This window comes from Macaca nemestrina, chromosome 6 (assembly GCF_043159975.1).
Source record: "Macaca nemestrina isolate mMacNem1 chromosome 6, mMacNem.hap1, whole genome shotgun sequence".
Classification (NCBI taxonomy): domain Eukaryota; kingdom Metazoa; phylum Chordata; class Mammalia; order Primates; family Cercopithecidae; genus Macaca; species Macaca nemestrina.
This window is the reverse complement of record NC_092130.1, coordinates 64,787,647-64,803,663: the sequence shown is the minus strand read 5'-3', so window position 1 is coordinate 64,803,663 and position 16,017 is coordinate 64,787,647.

Here is a 16,017-nt window from a genome sequence, read left to right as displayed (position 1 = left end):
TGTGTCAGGTACAAGCTGGACTTTGAATAGGAAGATTCAGCCTTTCCCCTAGTTTCAAGGCCAAACTAGATACAGGGAAACAGATTCAAATGTCTTTAGTGCACTCATCAGGCCAGCACCTCTAGAACAGCAGGACTTCCAACCTTGAGGAAGGAATGTATGAGCTGAGATCTGAATGTGGAATACCTTGTGCAAAGACCTAAAGAAGAAAGGGACATGGAAATTCAGAGCTAGCAATGGCAACGTTCGTGCTGACTATGGATTTCCAAATTGTTTCTCAGTTTCCTTTGTTGCTAATTAGTATTATAGTTTGCTGCTAATAATAGCAGTGAGCATTTATTTAGTGTTTCTGTGTGAAAGAGGCTGTGCAAAAAAGCTTTAGTATTGTCACATTATTTTTTATGACAGATATTGTAAGTACTTCTATACAGAGAGAGAAACCGAGGGTTAGAGAAGTTGAGTAACTGAAACAAATTCACATGGCTAGTAAGTGGCAGGGTGGAATCTGTCTGACTTTAGACAGTCTGGGCCAGAACGTAGGTGCTACATTGCCTCCCCAATATATTTTCTCAGTAATGGGTCTTCTGTCTCCAATTTGCCATCCTCCGTACCCTCTTAGTCCCTAGGTCCTGGGGCTGAGTTGCTATGTATAGTTGTCTCCTCAAAGGACTCCCACCTATTTGGGACCTGGTCTGCAGCTTATAGCTTGCAGGATGACATCCCCATCACTGGGGAAACACCACCAAGAATGGGCCCCTCCACCTTGGTCTTGTTTTCTATCCTGAGAAGTTTCCTCTAACTTGCTTCCAACCTACTTTCTTCTCCCATTCCTGACTCCTGGAATCCTAATTCCTAGATTCATTGCCCATTTGTAGACTTATTTGCCCTTCAGATCTGACATGTGACCAGATTCCACTGGATCATTTGTGGATGGCTCATGTTGATTATGGTTTGCACTTACCCCTTTTGTTTTGCTGTTTCAAGCTTCTTTGAGTAAACACTTTATCTGGGAAATCCCATCCTCTGAACCCTGCCCGCTATGATAGGCTCCACGAGGATGTCCATGCCAAAATCAATATAATCGAAGGAGAGATGGAACCATGGCATGGTCTGAGCCCCTAGATCCCGCCATGTCAGAGGTCAAATATTCCCTGGCTAGTGCCGCTGTGTTGCTTGCCTCCAGAATCACTGAATGGTGCTCCCTGGAGTTAGGCAACATGCTAATCCTGTCCTAGCCTTTCGGGGATGAGCAAACACGTCCCTCTTCCAACACTTTTTGTTTTTTGTTTAGGCCAATTTGAGCTGGATTTCATTCATTGCTATCAAAAGATTTCTGACAAACAGTAAACAAACATAATATATACAAAGTGAGATCAGCACTACGAGGAAGAAACACAGATGCTTTTGAGGGTGTGCAATAGAAGCCCTGACCTATTCTAAGGGGTCAACATGGGCTGCTTTGAGAAAGTCACTTGATGTGAAAGCTAGAGGAGGAGCAGTTGACTAGGAAGTGAGTAGAGCAGGGAGGAGGAGTCCAGGTAGAAGTAAACACTGTTTAATAAGGACGTGTCTTGAAGTGAGAAAAAAACTCAGTGCACTCAGTGAAAGCAAAAAGAAAGCCAACATGTGTGGAGTATTGCAAATAAGAGGGAGATGTGGTGCCCCCAAGCTAGAGGCAGGTAGGAACCAGACCATGCAGTCCACAGAACTCTGTAATGAAATGATGGAGTATCCAGACTAGTGATGAATGCAAAGTGTTTTTCACTTGGCAGAGAAATAACTTGGTGAATGTAGGAGTGGTGGTGCCAAGCTGTGGGGTTTTTCAGACTGTCCCATCAACCCTTCCAGGCTAGGCATTAGCCTCCTAACAGGCCTTCCTACAACTGCTCTTGCCCTCAGCTACCCAGAGAGAAAGGCCCATATGTCACGAGGCTCCTTTAGATTCAGCAGCTTCTCCCTGCTCTTAGGGAAAAATTTACAAATATTCATGTGGTTTCCAAAGCCCTCCAGGCTCTGGTCTGCAACTGCCCCACATCGTTGATTTATACCTCTCTCCTCTCCAACAGCTCCTTGCTGCCTTATTGGTATTGCTTTCTGCCTGCATGTCAGACTCTTGCTGGTTCCTTGGCTTCAGGCCCCACACACACTCTTTTCCTGGCCGAGGCCTACCTTGCCACGCTGCCACTAGGCCTCCACTTAAATGCCCCTCATACTTACCCTAACCCTGAGGACTAAGTTGGGTCCTAGTTTGTTCTCATTCACTATCTGTGAATCTGTGAGTTCTGTGGGTCCTTTCCTCTCTCAGGGCCAGGGAGTAGTAATGCCAGGAATGTAGGAACCTAGCAATAACTGTCACATTTCTTTTGTTATTCTGTGTGCTCTGGGAGATGGGGGTTGGGGAAGCGGTGAGAGGAAGTTAAAGGAAGAAAGATTTACAACAGTTTCTATGTACTGTTCATGGAGACTGTTTTTTTGTTTTGTTTTGTTTTTTTAATCATCAGGAAGTATTTGCATGAACAAAGAATTTTGAGAATGAATTCTTCTGAAGAGAAGGACATAGGTCATTTCGGGACCTTTCAATGTTAACGCTGTATTTTTCTTGCCTCCACACTCTAACTGTGCCCCTGCCATGTTTCTATCATGCTCTTAAGGTCACTGAGTTTACGTAGTTAACACATCATGCCACGTGATAAGAGCACAGGCTTTAGAAGCAGATAATTCAGTTCAACACACAAGTATGGCCTGCAGCAGGTTCAGAATAAGACAGAGTCCCATCCCTCATGACCTCACAGTCTGGTGTGGACAACAGACACATAAATAGGCAATTTCAATTTACTGGGTAAACAATGAAAAAAGTATGCAGAATGCTACAGGGGCAACCATCACTTCCTAATTGTGTGTCCTTGGGCAAATAATTACCTCTCTCAGAGCCCCAGTTTCCTCAACTTTCAAATAGGGCCAAAAGTTCCACTGCCAAAGGATTTTTGTGTGTGTGAACTGAGATAACATTTGTAAAACAAATAACACAGTGTTTTACACACAGGAGGCACTTGATAAATGGTATCCATTAGATTATCTAATAAGGTCAGAATCTGGAGTACTTATTCTATTTGTGCTGCCTCAATTTGTGTGATTCTCCACCGCAAACTGAATTTTCACATAACCCTATGCACTGTAGTAATCGTAACAACAACCCACGATGATCCTTGCCCTTGTTCACAGGAGAGACTGGACAAGAAATGATGACTATGTTAGCACAAATCCATGAGTACTACTCGTATAATGCTTCAGAGAACATTCTGTGCTGACAGCATGCCAGGGCCATTGTTATAATATACAAAGAACAAAATGTCCACATTATCACTGTAACTTCTTCTATCGTCTTCTTCTCACTTCTGTTCACTAGTCCATTTTTTATCCTATTGCTAACCTTATGGTTGGCTGACTGTTCCCACAATATTAACCCCTCTATTCAGAAATCAAAGATTCCATCTGAATCAAAATCAGACACATAATTATGTCCTAGGCTTTAAGTACTAAGTGGTCTTTACCTTTGCCCCCCGTCTGCCATAATTCATTAAAGATTTTCTCTCTCTCTCTTTTAATTGATATATAAATAGTTGTACATAATTTGGGGTACACATGATATTTTGATATATCTATAAAATGTGTAATGATTAAATCAGGGTAATTGGGATATTCATCGCCACAAACACTTATCATTTATTTGTATTGAGAACATTATAGTTCTTTTCTTCTAGCTATTTTGATATATGCAATAAATTGTTGTTAACTGCAGTCTTTTCTCTCTCTCTTTGGTCATGTCAGCCTTCTTATGACTTTGTCCAAGATAGCTTTACATAGCAGTTGTATCCAAGGGTGCGTGATTTAAATGCCACTCCCAAAATTCCCCCAAAGAGTCTTCCATGTGCTGGACATTTTACCTAGATTAAGTCTTAGGGATCTCTTTCATATTAAGATCCATTTTATATTAAGAAATTGACTACCAAAGTGATATCTGGTGGCTTTTTCTTATTGATGACACTTATGACACTTAACTATTCTTAGAGAAAACTTAGCTTGAAAAAAATGCCAATAGACTTTGTTTAAAAAAGTTTATTGTGAACTTTTTTCTCAATTATTTGATTTCCTCATGCTTAATTATTGAGATAATCATCTATGAGATCACCATTACCAATGGAGATGCCATAGTTTTAGAAGTCATCACTTATGAGATCACTGCTAGAGAATAACCAAGGGACTTATTCATAATCTGGCATTTGGTGGTTAATATTGTCATGCTTAAAAGTTGCAAGTCATTTCATTAGCTTTATAAACATTTGAGTTATATCATACTTGTCACTATATCATGTGTTCCTATGTATCTGCCATAAATATACGAAACGTGGGCTACACAAAAAATAGAATCATTGCTATGGTAGGCAAAATTCTAAGAATGACCCCAGTGACCCTCATCCAGAAGGCAGAACTAAGGGCCTGGGTGGGGAAAGCCAAGAGCCTAGAGAATGAAGCAAACAGTCAGGGATAATTATTCCAAAGCTTTAAAAGCCAATGGAGTTGGTACAGCTAGATGCCAAAACTTCTTTGGACTGATAAGTTATTTGTACCTTCTTTTTTTAACTCAAATGCCTATAACTGTCATCTTATGCCTGTCCAACTATTGTGTGTTGACAGTGTAGGACACGTAACTTGTCTCTTTAGTTTCACAGGTCCATGAATAATGAAGAATTGTGTCCAGAATTAATTATACCCAGGAGCTTCATCAACACCTGGTTTAGATGATGATATTTTGGACTTTTGAGCTGATCATGTTTAGATGAGATTTTTGGACTTTGAACTGATGGTATATAGAGAAAAGACCCTTGAGAACCTTTGAGGGGCATGTGTTTTGCATGTGTGACAGATGTGGATCATTGGGAGCAAGGGGTGGAAAGTAGCAGCTAGAATTCTGCCCCAGTGACTCTCAGTCTTGTACAATTATCTTGTTTTTGAGTGTGACAGGATCCTGTAAATATGAAATATCAGCCCAATGAGTATGTTATGTTATATATCAAAAGGGGAATAATCCAACTAGACTCACAAACTTTAATTGGATGAGCCTTTAAAAAACAAAGAGTTTTCCCTGGCCCGTGGCAGCAGAGGGATAAATAAAGTTAGAGGGATTTAAACTCAAGGGAAATTCTCCTACTGGACTCAAAGTCTTTTGTTACTGTCATGTTGCAAGAGGGCCTATGAGAAGCAATGGCCTCCAGGTGGATGGCAAGGAAACAGGGACCTCAGTCCTACAATCACAAGAAAGTGAATTCTGCCAACAACTTGAATGAGCTTTGAAGCAGACTGATTGCTCCTTAGTTGAGCCAACAGTGGAGAATGTAACCCACTAACACTTTGACTTCGAGACTCTGAGCAGGGAGCCCAGCTCTGCTATGCCAGATGTTGACAGAACTGTGAGCTAATAAATGGCTATCATTTTAAGCCACTAAGTTTGTAATAATTTATTATAAAGCAAGAGAAAACAAATACAATTCATAAATATTTGTGGACTATTTCAATGTGAGTATGTCCCATATAAGTGGAACTCAGTTACTATTCATCAGTTGCTCATTATCTTATTAGTTATGATGAATCAACCACTAACAATTCACATATCTCAGCTTTAAAACTCAATCAAATCAAACACTTATATTTTCCTTGAACTCCCAACAGAGATTCTACTTCATTATATTAATCACAGCAATGCAACTGAAACAAATTAGAGTTTTATAGGCAAGAAATTTCATGAGGAACTTAGATGATAACAGAACAAGACAGGACAAGAACGGTTGGTGCAGATAGAAGATGGGTTGGCAGGCACTGCGAGTCATGTGGGTAGGGCAGGCAGGCTGTAGATAAGCCCAAGAGAAGATGCAGCCTAAGAAGACTAGCATCCAGGACTCAGGCTCTAGATAAGAGGTCCAGGAAACAGACTTAGGGCACCAGCAACAAGAAGGGACTTGAAGCCAGGTGTATTAGTCTGTTTTCATGCTGCTGATAAAGATATAGCCAAGACTGGGTAATTTATAAAGAAAATGAAGTTTAATGGACTCACAGTTCCACGTGGCTGGGGAGGTCTCACAATCATGGCAGAAGACAAAAGGCACATCTTACATGGAGGCAGACAAGAGAGAAAGAGAACCAAGTGAAAGGTGTTTCCTGTTATAAAATCATCAGATCTCTTGAGATTTATTCACTACCATGAGAATAATATGGGGGAAACCACCCCCATGATTCAATTATCTCTAACTGGGTCCCTCCCACAACACATGGGAGTTATGGTAGCTACAGTTCAAGATGAGATTTGGGTGGAGACACAGCCAAATCCTATTAGCAGGCCATCTCAAACTGATCTCAGCATATTGAAAGATTAGTGCTGAAAGGAGGAACATATAACCCACCTTGCAGGGAGTTCGACAGGTAATATTTTAAATAATTCCTTTTCCAAGGAGTTCAACAGGTGGTGCTTTAAATAATTCCTTTTCCAATAGAGTAATGTTTTCTAAAGTGTGGTCCCTGTATCAGCCATATCAGCATTACCTATGAACTAGGAAATGTAAATTCTCTAGCCTAACTGAGACTTAAGGAATCAGAAACCCTTAGGGGTGGGGCTCAGCAAGTTGTGTCTTAGCACACTCTCTGGGTCATTTTGATATGCAATAAAGTTTGAGAACCACAGCAAGCATTTTCACCTTTATCTTCTACTGATAAGCATCTTGAGATCCACAGAAACAAGTAAATTAGTCTAGATACAGCTCCTTCTGTTTTCACACGAGAGCCTGTTTATCAGGACATGTGGAGGGGAGCAACAGCCTCCAAATGTTGCTCATCTTGCTTTTCATCCTGGGTATATCATAAAGCAGAGAGAGTTTTGTGCCTGTCTTGGGTCAGTGGTTCCCTTTATAATCTAAGTATTATCTTAATTTCTTTTTCAGAAATGTCATTTACTAAAATACTTTTATTGTGTCTCCTTGACTTTTTCCTATGTAGTTTTATTTTTTAGCTAGTAATCCAGAAACTTATTGCAGCTCTTTTTATCCCTACACTTATGTCTACATGGTTTATTATCAGTTTTCAACTGGCCACATGGCATTCAAATATTTCTAGAACTGAAACACAACTGAAGTTCATTTATGACTTATTATCTGTACATTAAGATGCTATTACCAGGATCTTTTAAAATCTTTTAAAAATATATAAATATGAATAGATACTAAGAGAAACCCAGGACAGTCAAAATATTGTTTTCATTTAATTTACATTTTTTTCCTACATGAACAGTCATATTGCAAAAAAATGACTTTTTAAAAAAGTAAATATAACTGGGATTTGATTGCCAAAAGTTAATTGTAGAATGACTAAAACATAGGTAGAAATTATCTTTTATTTGTACCACGATGAAGAATATAACCAGTGTAAGACTATACCTTTTGAGGAAACATGTTTCTGCTCTTTTGTGGTATTCTCAGTCTAACTTCCTTGAATCATCCAAAGAGAACTATAGAACTTCCCCATTGAGGACCATTAATAGAAACAAAAAAATTTTATTTCCTTTATATTAAAGTACCATCACCTTATTGACTTTAAATCTGAATTTCGAACTAAGGCAATACATATAGAAAAGAAGATGTGCATTTTATATTGTTGTAATTTTCAATGAAAGGAAAACAAAAATGACAGTCCTTGACATTCAGAATCTCACCTTACACTAGGCCATATTATTCTCCTATTAGGCATAAACCATCACATAGAATACTAACTGCAGACAAGATTACTCTAAGACCCTGATAAAACAAGACAAAATAAGGACTCTTCATAATTTTGTCTATGCACAGAAAAAAATACAAAGTCAGCATGCAACCCACAAAATATAAAATGTCTCCTCTCTTGGCCAGAATAATTGACTACTACTTATTAGCCAATTGCAACTTTATGATCATTCTAACCTCCTCTCCCTATAAATAAGATTTATTGATATACCCAACATACTATTGACCCTGCTTTCTTACACTCTAATCTAGAACAAACCCTCACCACTTCAGACCATTCCCTAAATTACCCTGCCAAAGTCCAACCCTATAATGGGTTCCTTCTCATACTCTTTTACTGAGGTGCTCCATGGTTTCCCATGGTGTATGTTCTCCCTCTCTGCAACAGGTAATAAACCCACCTTGTTCAGTTACAGATGTGCTTTCAGTGGTGAATTGTAAGCTATTTGAATTTTTTTTAATGAAAGTTTATTTCATGTAGATGCCTATAATCCTTTAATATACGTTATAAAACTTGAATAACTTGAGTGGATCTGCAAAGCTAATTAATGATTGATCCAGCAGCTCATCTAGTAGTTCAATGTTCTGTGCTAACTCACCTAGCTATTACTTGGCATTATGTTTAATCTCTTGAGAAGTCGAACAGCATCAACTATTTGATTTATATATTACTTATATGCTTAGATTTGGTAAATTTAGAAATGGTGATTGGTATAGTTTGAGTATTTGTCCCTGTGAAATCTCATGTTGAACTGTAATCCCCAGTGTTGGAGGTGGGACCTAATGGGAGGTGTGTGAGTCACGGGGACAAATCCCTCATGGCTTGGTGCTATCCTTGTAATAGTGAGTGAGTACTTGTAAGGTCTGCTTTTTTAAGTGTGTGGCACCTTCCCCCAGCCCCTAGCTATTGCTTTCATCATGTGATGTGTCTACTCCTGCTTCATCTTCTGCCATGAGTAAAAGCTCCCTGGCCAGGCACAGTAGCTCATGCCTGTAATCACAGCACTTTGCGAGGCCAAGGCAGGCGGATCATGAGGTCAGGAGTTTGAGACCAGCCTGACCAACATGGTGGAACCCTGTATCTGCTAAAAATACAAAAATTAGCCAGGCATGGTGGTGTGTGCCTGTAGTCCCAGCTACTTAGGAAGCTAAGGCAGGAGAATCACTTGAACCCAGGAGGCAGAGGTTGCAGTGAGCTGAGATCACACCACTGCACTCCAGCCTGGCGACAAAGTGAGACTCCATCTCAAAAAAAAAAAAAAAAAAAAAGGCTCCCTGATGCCCTGATGCCTCCTTAGAAGCCAAGCAGATGCTGGCACCATGCTTGTACAGCCTGCAGAACCATGAGCCAGTTAAATATCTTTTCTTTATAAATTACTCAGTCTCAGGTATTTCTTTATAGCAATGCAAGAACGGCATAACAAAGGAAGTTGGTACCAGAAGGGGGGCATTACTATAAAAATACCTGAAAATGTGGAAGCGACTTTGGAACTGGGTAACAGGCAGAGGTTGGAAGAGTTTGGAGGGCTTAGAAGAAGACAGGAAGATAAGGAAGTTTGGAACTTCTTAGAGACTGGTTAAATGGTTGTGACCAAAATGGTGATAGTGATATGGACAGTGAAATCCAGGCTAATGAGGTCTCAGATAGAAATGAGGAACTTATTGGGAACTGGAGCAAAGGTTACTCTTACATCTTAGCAAAGAACTTGGCTATATTGTGTCCATGTCCTAGGTATCTGTGGAAGTTTGAACTTGAGAGCAATAACCTAGGGTATCTGGCAGAAGAAATTTCTAAGAAGCAAAGTATTTAAGATGTTCATGGCTGCTTCTAACAACGTATGCTCACATGCAGAAGGAAAGAAATAACTTTAAGTTGAAAGTTATATTTAAAGGAAAAGCAGAGTATAAAAGTCTGGAAAATTTGCAGCCTAGCCATGTGGCAGAGAAAGAAAAAGCTTTTTCAGGAGAGGAATTCAAACACACTATGGAGCAACCACTTGTTAGGGAGATTTGCATGATTAAAAAGGAGCCAAATGCTAATAACTGAGATAATGGGGAAAAGGCCTTGAAGGCACTTCAGAGAGTGCAGAGGCAGCTCCTCCCATCTCAGGCCCTGAGGTCTAGAAGGACTGAATAGTTTCCTGGACGAGGGCCAGGGCCAGGGCCAGGGCCCTGGTATACTGTACAGCCTTGGAACACTGCTTCCCATATCCTTGCCACTCTGGGTCCAGCCTTGGTTCAAAGGACTCCAGATATAGTTCATGCTGCTGCTTCAGAGGGTGCCCGATATAAGCCTTGGCAGCTTCCATGTGTTAAGCCTGTGTGTACACAGAATGCAAGAGTGAAGGCTTGGCAGCCTCTGCCTAGATTTCAGAGGATGTATGGAAAAGCCTGGGTGTCTAGGCAGAAGCCTGATGTGGGGCAAAGCCCTCATGGAGAACCTCTAATAGGACAGTGCAGAGGTGAAAGGTGGGGTTGGAGCCCCCATACAAAGTCCTCACTGGGGCACTGCCTAGTGGAGCCATGGGAAGGGAGCCACTATTCCCTAGATCCCAGAATGATAGAGACACTGGCAGCTTGCACCCTGCACCTAGAAAAGTAGGCACTCAACAACCTGGGAGACCGGCTGTGGGGTCTGAATCCTGAAAAGCCACAGGGGCAGGGCTGCCTAAGGCATTGGGAGCCCATTTCTTCCACCAGTGTGCCTTGTATGTGGGACATGATATCAAAGGAGATTATTTTGGAGCTTTAAGATTTAATGACTGCCTTGCTGGGTTTCAGACTTCATGGAAACTGAAGCCCCTTTCTTTTGGCCTATTTCTCCCTTTTGGAATGGGGATGTTTACTCAATGCCTGTACTCTCATTCTATCTTGGAAATAAATAACTTGGTTTTGATTTTACAGGCTTATAGGTAGAAGGAACTTGCCTTGTCTCAGATGAGATTTTGGCTTTGGACTTTTGAGTTAATGCTGGAATGAGTTAAGTCTTTGGGGGACGACTGGGAAGGCATGATTATATTTTGCAATGTGAGAAGGACATGTGATTTTGGGGGCCAGGGGTGGAATGATATAGTTTGAATATATGTTCCTGCCAAATCTCATGCTGAATTGTAATCCCTAATGTCGAAGGTGGAGCCAAATGGGAGGTATTTGGGTCATGGGGGCAGATCCCTTTTAGCTTGGTGCTATCCTTGCAATTATTAGTAAATATTCACGAGATCTAGGTAAGTAAGTGACACCTTCCTGACTGCTCCTGCTCCTGCTTTACCTTCTGCCATGAGTAAAAGCTCCCTGAGGCTTCCCCAGAAGCTGAGCAGATGCTGGAGCCATGCTTGTACAACCTACAAAACTATTAGCAAATTAAACCTCTTTTCTTTACAAATTACCCAGTCTCAGGTATCCTTTATTGCAATACAAGAATGCCTTACTAGTAATGATCAAAAGCTACAAAATAAACACCATGCTTAGAAGACTTTGACCAAGAATATTACAATAGCCTCTATTATTAAGCAGTTACTATATGCCAGTATTATACTTAGTGCTTTATATAATTTAGCTCATCTAAAACTCAGTACATTTTATTTACCTATGAGTAACAGAATGTTCAATTAAAAGCGGTTTAAATACTGAAGAAAATTTGCTGTATCACATAATTCCATGATATTACTGGCTCAGTGATGTCAAAAAGGATTCCTTTACTTACATTTTTCTGCAGCTTATCCTCAGTGTGTTTGTGACATCTCATTTTAGATTGCAAGTTGGCTAGAGTAGTATGAGGTTTCACATGACCATATGTAATGAAAGTAGATTTCTAGCATCTTTTTTTTATTAGAGAGGAAATGTTTCTCCTGATGATTTCTCCCTTCAGACCCCATTGACCAGGACTATGAAATGTTGTATTCAGGCCCTAACTGCAAGAGCAACTGGGATCATGAGAATCTGGAATTTTCAGCCACAGTAATTGGAGGTGAGCTCCATTGGCAAGGAGTAAGGAGGGCAGGAGGGGTAACTCTTAAGTAGGAAGCCAACAGCATCATGCATAGGTGCTACCATTGTCTTCATTTTACAAAAGAGAAAACTGAAGCTTAGAGAGGTTATGTAATTTACCAACAATTACTCAGCTAGAACATGTGGTATTAGAATCCAAATTTAGCTCTGTAGAATTCCAATGCCCAAACTCTTTAAGGACTTAGACTCCAAGTCAGATGGACCCAGGTTTATATCTCGACTATGCCTCTTTTCATTGATGACCCTGATTTTTTATTTGTAAAAATAAATTATTCTATTATCTGTTTCATTGGAATATGGTGATGATTAAATTCATAATGTATATGTAGATATAAAGTCCTGGCCCTGATATTACTGCTGTCATCATCATCAATCAGCAGGAGCAACATTATTACCCCACTCCACTGGATGAAATTTCTAGGTCATCGTTCAGAGTCCAGTTGTTTTTTCCCATCTTTCATAACACGCGGTATATGGAATTTACTTTGTTACTATGGCCATACTCTTACTTGGATTTTTTCACTCATATAGCTCCTTGAAGGCAGGAACGATGTCTTATTTATTTTTATATCTTCATCCTCTTATACAATGAATGATGCATAGTATGTGCTCAATAAAATATTTTGCATGAAGCTGTAGGTGAGGGTAGGAATAGCAATATAGTGCAACAACTGGGAGCTATACATTCTATTCTCAATATTAGAGAAATCATCACATTCCAGAAAAACATTTGATTATAAATATATTACACAGGAAGGTCTATAATGACAGACTTAGTATTTAAACAGCTATGTATTTTCTTTTTTTTTTTTTTTTAGACAGAGTTTCCCTCTTGTCACCCAGGCTGGAGGGCAATGGCACGATCTTGGCTCACCGCAATCTCCGCCTCCTGGGTTCAAGCAATTCTCCTGCCTCAGCCTCCTGAGTAGCTGGGATTATAGGCATACACCAGCACGCCCAGCTAATTTTTATTTTCAGTAGAGACAAGGTTACTCCATGTTGCTCAGGCTGGTCTCGAACTCCCAACCTCATATGATCCTCCTGCCTCGGCCTCCCAAAGTGCTGGGATTACAGGCATGAGCCACCGCACCTGGCCAACAGCTATATATTTAAAAAAAAAAATTTTTTTTTAAATAAAGTAAGGTGTCAACTTGAATTTTCAGTTCAAAGTAGTTCATTGTCCAAGTCTCCAGAAAAATCCATGTGTATTAAAAACCGAAATAGTTTAAAAATTCGGGAATAACATTTTAAAATTCAGCAATAAAATACTTCTTGGAATAAGAGGAAAATGTCTTCTAGAAAACTTTCAAATAAAACCAAACTTAAAGGAAATGTGCATTTCTTAAATTTGATTTCAAGTTCTCAAGTTTCCTTGTGTCTGAGGGTAGGAAACATAACTCCTCAGCACAGGATTAATAGCAGCTGGCTTATAATACTCACCCTGAGAGCAAATACGTGCACTGTGGGAAGCAGATGCTGCTCTCGCTGAAATAGATATTTCAGTGGCAGTTAAAACAGGGCAGACATATTGATGTCCTCATCTGCTCATCATCCATATCACAATCATAGAATTAACTTTTCTTTTTGCGAATTTATAGGTGGTTAAAGATTTCTTTGACGGTAAAAGTACAATGGATGATTTCTCTTTTCTGTTACTTTGTTTTACAACAAGTGTATAGTCATGCTACTGGCAAATAATAAAACTGTCCAATAATTTCTTTCCAACTATGCACACTTAATTTTACTATCGTGCTTCTTTAAAAAAATTCTACAAGTCACTATTTTTAAAGTTATATATTTACATATCAGTCATTCATTAATGAATCTATAATTTCAATAAGAGTTTCTTTAGGAAGAGTAGCTGTATCATAAATAAAGTGAAGAAAACATCCAGCATTTGTAGGCTGCTCTGATTTGGGAAAATACTGTATTTTTAAACTACCAATATACCTCTTATGCCTGTCATTCAAACACAACCTTGTTACGCAGCTAACTTTTTAGGATTTCATTATTTAGATATAAAATAATACTGTTTCTTGTAGAAAGGTTGGAAAGTACAACAAAACAGAAGGAAAAAAAATAATTGCCCACAATCCAACCCTTGCAAATGGCTAATACTAACATTTTAGTTTACTACCTTCTTGTCTTTTTTCAAAGCATATGTAATATACACATTCAGCTTTTTAAAATGAAGTCAAGTCATGTTAAATATATTTTTGGTTTCTTGTACTTTTACTTAACATTATAGTTGGAATTTTTTTTTTTTTTTTTTGAGACGGAGTCTCGCACTGTCGCCCAGGCTGGAGTGCAGTGGCCGGATCTCAGCTCACTGCAAGCTCCGCCTCCTGGGTTCACGCCATTCTCCTGCCTCAGCCTCCCGAGTAGCTGGGACTACAGGCGCCGCCACCTCGCCCAGCTAGTTTTTTGTATTTTTTAGTAGAGACGGGGTTTCACCGTGTTAGCCAGGATGGTCTCGATCTCGTGACCTCGTGATCCGCCCGTCTCGGCCTCCCAAAGTGCTGGGATTACAGGCTTGAGCCACCGCGCCCGGCCAATAGTTGGAATTTTTTTGTCAATAAATATTTATAAAAAAACTTTTGAATCACTGAAAGGCATTTCAAGATAAAGATTACTGTAATTTAACCAAATCTTCACCTGTGGGCATTTACATCAGTTCTAATTTTTGTTATTATGTTAAAAATAATATAAGCACATGTATACAATGCTTTCTTCATATCTCTAATTTTCTGGCTTTGGAAGGGAATTATTCAAATATATATTTTTAAGGTTCTTAATATTTTTAAATTAAAAATGTTTACTATTAACTTTAGAGACATAGCCACAATACAGTGTCAAAATGTTTTGCTGAAGTCATAAAGTAAAAACTATTGGTGCACTAGTGCAAGGCCTGCTTTAAACACTTGGCACACATAACATATACAAAAGCTTGGCATTTTTGTTAAAAGCACCCAGAGATGGCACATCTGTGTTGCCCTTTGGCATAAGAGGTCCCTAGATAGAAAGACACAGCAACATAAAGATATAAAATCTCTTTAAGCTAAGCTATAAATGGAATGCAGCCCTAATAAAAGGATTTTTATCGCGATATAAGCATATTTATATTAATATATTAAAATTAATATTTCACATTCATATGCAATAGTAAGCAAGCATAGAAGTAGAAAATTTTGAAACTGAAGAACAATAAGGGTAAATAAGCTTTCTCAGATACTAAAGCATATTATAAAGGAAAAAACTCAGATAAAAGAAAAACTGATAAATTCTGCTACTTACAAATAAAAAATATCTCCATGGGGAAAAAAACTAACAAGCAACATTTAAACCTGCACTATGAAAAATATCTGCAAATCACAGACAAGGGCTAATTTATCCAACATATAAAGAGATCCTATTCTTAGGAGCACCTATTCATATAATAGTTATATAAAGACCAATAATCCAAAAGAAACTTAGGCAAAGGGTATATACAGATATTTCACAGAAAAGGGAATACCAGTGGCTCTTGAACATATGAAAAGATGTTCAACTTTGCATCTTAAAAAATGCTGTTTAAAACCCTGGTGAGACACTGTTTTTTACCTTTAGATTGGCAAAGTTTGGTGACACACTCTTCTAAGGCTCTGGGAAAACAGGCACTTTCATATAATGCTGCTGGGAATGTAAATTGATGCAACTTTTGTGGAGTATCTATAAAAATTTCATATACACATGCTCTTAACCCAGCATGTTTACTTCTAGGCTTTTATCTTACTGATATATTCATTTATACATGTGCAAAATTTCACACATACAAGGTTACTTGTTACAGAGGCACTGTAGTATCAAAAGACTGGAAACAATATAAAGAGCCATCCATCAATGGATACCGGTTAAAATAAGTTATGATACATTGAAACAACTGAGTACCAGGCAGTCAATAAGAAGAACGAAATGAAGAAGCTCTTCATGCATTGGTATGGGATGACCTCTGAGATAGATGGGGATGGGTAGATTTGTATATATGTACATATGTTATTGATTGTATATGCATAAGGCATCTTGGCAGAACTCAAAAGGAGCTGGTAATAGTAAATGGCTTTGAGAATGGAAACAGGGTTGCTGCATTGTACTCTTTGAATTTTGAGGCATTTGAATATATTAACTATTTTTAAAAATTAAATAGAAT